This window comes from Arachis ipaensis, chromosome B09 (genome assembly GCF_000816755.2).
Source record: "Arachis ipaensis cultivar K30076 chromosome B09, Araip1.1, whole genome shotgun sequence".
Classification (NCBI taxonomy): Eukaryota; Viridiplantae; Streptophyta; class Magnoliopsida; order Fabales; family Fabaceae; genus Arachis; species Arachis ipaensis.
The window spans coordinates 140,582,122-140,587,557 of NC_029793.2; positions in this window are offsets into that span (position 1 = coordinate 140,582,122).

Below are 5,436 nucleotides of genomic sequence, written 5' to 3' on the forward strand. Positions count from 1 at the left end.
TTATTGTTATTGTTATTGTTATTGTTATTGTTATTGTTGCAACCATTCTATTTTGTTTAAGTAGAGTCATTGGCACTGGCATACAAGATATACATTGAAGCCTACTGCGCATTTTAGGCGAGGACTTGATGACATGGGAGTCGACAATGTAAGTTTTAACCATTTATGTTAGGCTGCTTATTTAGAATAATAATTTTACTAATTGGCCTCGTGGTTTCTAATGTGCAGTTTATATGGCGGCGGTATATGGGAGTGGATGTTCCAGAGTACCTCACTGTAAATTTGCTTATGTGCTCCACAAAGTCGTCATGTGTCATTCAAGTGTATAGAGTGACCCGACAGACCGAGTTAAACGACAGTTTGGGCTGCAATAGCTTCCACCTGACCCGGCATTCGAGATTGGTTGTGATCATTGCAGGTGGTTGACAGGACCATAGAACTATGACTGGAGAGGCAGGAACAATCAGTGGGTTAACTTGTGGATATCTGGCCGTTATAACACACTACAATTAGGGGACAAGATTTTTGACTTTCATCCTCTCCCGGTGTACTACAAGTGGTACACACAGTAGTACGGGCATCACCTACAATTGTCAGATAGAGTTACAGGTGAAAAGGCTGGCAGGAATGAACAACAGGAATAATAGGAAGAACCAGTTGGACCTCAGCAACAAGTTTCCCCTCATGAGCAGCAATTTCAGGTATTATTATTATTATTTTTACCATATTTAATTATTATTAATTTTTATTTTTTAGGTTTATTAATTGTTATTAATTATTATTAATTATTAACTAGGTTCCGGCATATTAGCACCACTTTCAGGTCCCAGCATATGACCACCAATATCAGATGCCGGCATATAAGCAGTAATTTCAAGAGCCAGCATAAGCCCAGCAGTTTCAGGCACCGGCCTACAGCCAATAGCAACAGTTTTCGGTATATGAGCAACATCAGCAATGGCTAGCATATGAGCAGCAAGAACCGTACATACCGGAACCACAACCACATCAGGCAGCTGAACCCTTCAGATCACAGATGATTAGTTTAGTCTGTTGGGTGGATCTGACACCATCAGCTTGTCTCAGGTCTTGAGGGATATAGATTATCTATTTCTGTCGCCAAAGTAGCAAGGGCCTACTGTTTCTCAGCAGTCTGCTGGTCGTCACGCCACATCAGGTCATGCCAGTGACTTCGACATGGATCAATCGTCGGGTCATGTAGATCATCCTTGTCCTTCCGCACCACCGCGTACCAAGTTGTTCGATTTGAATGAATACCCAACAGGAAGAGAGATTTTTGGGACATGACCTTCAGCACTGGTATGATTATGGTGGAGCGAATGCTCCGGGGATGAGTGGTTTCGGTTTGTACGACACTGGCGATGCGAGCATGCCAGATGTCGGTGCTTCTGACGTTGGCGGTGGTTTGGATGTCGGTGTGTCTCAGGGTCATCCGTATAATTTACGGACACAAACTGCGCCACCGGATAACTACACCCACTTTGTATTCAAAGAAGGCGCCGAGGAAGTAGTCTGTTGTAGTTTATCTTGTATTGCTCAAGTTTAGCTTTGTTTTCAGTGTTGTATCTCGTATTGTATATTTAGATATTGCTGTTTGTTCTCGTATTCTTATTCTATATTTAGCTTTGTTCTCGTATAACTCTGTTTGAGATTAGCCTATTGCACTTTTAATCTAAATATTTATTTATTATTCAGTGTTTAACGCATACATAAATAAACTGCGCAATAACATAAAAATCTTACACACTAGTTTAAAATAGATAACGAAGTTACATAAAAAATTACATAAAAAGCTTAACCACTATTGACCTCCGGCAGATCTTGGACCTGCGCACTGAGGACATCAGCTACGACTATGTCCCTCCCGTCCACATACAGTACACCGCGAGGACCACGAATATCCCGCGAATCCATCTCATTCAAGTAGCAGGTTGACTTCGGTCTTCCTTTTGTCGTGCGCCTCAATGTCCAATTGGCGATCACCTTCGCTCCTTCATATCTATCCCACGTAGATGGGTCACCCATCGGAACAAATTCGCCTCTGTACACCTTACAAATTTCAGACATCTTGTATACGTCATGCACATATACTTGCCAATCAAGACGCTGGTTAGCGTAACATGCAAGAACGTGGTGATATGGGAGTCTCTTGACATAGAAATGGCTATAATCGCAGTGTCGTTACGCAAGGTTGACAGTGTAAATGGAACAATCTTTCATTTCGTGAGCCTCAAACAGCTCGTTGCGCCTGTCGAACGGATTGACGATAATGTTTCCTGTACGTCAAAAGCTTTCTTCAACTCTTTTGGTAGCAAATTTTGAATACGTGAATCCGTTGCAGACACGCTCATGAGTCTCGGCGCTCTTTCGAGTAAACAATTCATTTAGCCGATAGAAAGTAGACCTAACAATGGCAGTCACATAAAGGTTGCGTGCACCCTTCAGGACAGAATTTATGTACTCTACCAAGTTTTTCATATGTCCCCAACGATGACCCCCGTCGAATGCCAACATCCATCTCTGAACACCGATCTCATCGCACTATTGAGTAGATGCCTCACCCCCACACTTTAAGCCTTTTGTAGTTTTTGTTGTACCCTTATTCCATCCTATAATAGCCTGTTAAACAAACCATTTAATCATAAGCAGATGTCACAAAATTACTATTAATAGGACCATAACAGCGAATTCAAATACCTGTGTTAACCATAAGTTTATGCAAATACGGAGTCTTGAACCTCCTTAAGAAGTTGCACCCGATGTGTCTGATGTAGAACATGTGTCACGCTCTTGGTGGTGACCATGCACCGTTACTACAAGCTATTGTGCGTCGATGGAGTTATGGCAGTCATAAATAATGTCCACGCCATCAATGGTAACAACATATCTCCGCAAATTGGTTTGGAAAAACTCCCACGCGTCTGTCGTCTCACCCTCGATTATCGCAAATGCAATAGGCACAATGTTTTGGTTCCCATCTTGTGCAACCGTAACTAGAAGTGCACATTTATATTTTTCGTACAGGTGTGTGCCATCAATTTGCACTAGTGGCTTGCAGTGCCTGAATGCTACAATACACGGATAGAAGCTCTAAAAAATGCGATGGAGAACTCTTATACCTTGAACCTCCTCACTCTCACGGTAAACAGGGAGCGTTTTTATTTGAACACGAGACCTTGACATCTTTGCAGTCATTGCTTTCAACCATACTAGCAGAGTCTGTTAAGAAACTTCTCAATCACCGAAAACTTTTGCGACAGATTTCTGCTTTACCAGTCAAGTCTTGCAGTAACTTACAGTGTAGTTGAACCTGGACTGAACTTCTGCAATAATAGACTTCACCTTTATCAACGGGTCTGCTTCAACCAACAGCCTAATGGCATCTGCAATTGTGTCTGAGTCCAACTTGGCATGATCCTGTGAAATCGTGCCCTTGGTACACATGTGTTTGCCATTGTATCTCCTGATCTCCCAACACCCCTTCTTTCGAATCAAGCTAGCTTGAATAAGCCAATCGCACCCTGCACCATAACCCTTCTATTTCGCATAGAATGTCTACGGCTCAAACTCATAAACAGTGTAATCAACTTCTCTAGAGATAGTGTAGCTTTTGATTGCAGATATCACCGACTCTTTAGAACCAAAGTCCATTCTAACACTTCACAATTTTCCGTCGCAACGTTGCCTTCATCTGCGACATGCGAACCACCGTTAGTTGGACAAGGCAAATAAAATTAATGGTAGTGGTAACTTTAATTAATAACCATAAGATAACATACCGATATTCGCATACTCAGAAAATTCCGGGGCATGATGGCTTCGAGATCCAGAGTCCGCATAAAAGACGGAATGCCAAAGAGGTTCTGACTTACAATCGCATGTGCCTCATTTTATACCGCCGGATTGCCTGCCAAGTCTCCATTATCGTTTTCGTCATCGACTTCATAGTTGGCTTCAAACTCCTCTTCACTGTTGTTGTTATCTTCTTCCCAATCTATATTCCCGAGTTCATCAACGTTGACATCGTCGCCAACCGCATCCATCCCCGTATGCTATTCAAACTCAACGTACAACTCTATCATCGGCATGTGAAATTGGGTTTGTTGATAAATATAGAACACCTGCTGCATGCATGCGTCGTCAGTGATGGACATTAGTTGAAACTGTATCAGCCTATCAAATACTTGTACATGATTTCTGTACAAAATGTTGCTCACCCTTTTCGAAATGTGACTTTGTATGTTCTCACAAAGACTATTTTGCAACTCTACAAAACTCATGGTACATGGAATAATAGCAAATGAAAACGGACATTCACATACAAAAGTCACTCCTTTATGTGTGTTTAGTTTAATCTCACCGTTATAATACACTCGCACATTTGCAATACCTTCCATAATCACAACCTCACCTAATTCGACTTTTTTGACACTACTAAATGCCAAAAAAAATTCACAAGTATGAGATATATGAAAGAAAGAGTAATAGGAATATAAGTGAAGTGATGAACTTCGGATGAGTCTCGTTTCGTACTTATAGGTAAGACTCTCGATTAAAATATTTTTTTCTACACAAAACGCAACCTGCATTTCGAAACTTAAAAAAAAAACCTTCTGACACATTAAAAACACAGTTGCATTTTGGCGGAAATTAATTTCAAAATGGATAACAGAATGGTGTAGTGCAGATAAATGGATGCATGGGGTGATATCCATAAATGTGGACCTGTGAAGATCAGAGACCTGCAAAACGCAGGTAACATTTTGCAGGAACAAGAAACAGAAAATTGCAGGCCCTGCAAAACGCAGGCTGCGATTGGCGTGGAAATGGAACAAGAAATTGAAACGTGTCCTGCATGCCGACAGGACCAAAGCTTGACCAACTTTGAACTGAGCAAAACGCAGAATGCGTTTGTAAGTGAACCAGAGCAAAACGCTGGTTGCGTTTTGCAGGCTCCATACATGCATGCATGCCACGTGTTTTGGGAGGGGTTCAGCTGGGTCCTTATAAGTGAGAAACGCAGATTGAAGAAGCATAGTTACTGAAGCAAACTCATTACCAAAGAAATAGTTGGAGGAGAGTGAAAGAGATGTGAATCAGCTCGGTGAAGAAGAGCTACATGGTATGGTATAGGAAAAAAAATGGTGCGTGATTATACCAAATCAGAAGATCATATTATTGAGTATTTGGATCATCCCCATTTTGTAAGTAAATTTTTTAAATATTTAACAATAAATATATAAATTTATTTAAATTTTATTTATTTGTGTTGTAATTAGTAGTATTGAAGTTATTAATATTATTATAATTAATATTATGTTATTATTAATTTTGCGTTACGTTTTAAATTTTTTAATACTGTTATTATATTATTATTATTATTATTATTATTATTATTATTATTATAATAGTGAA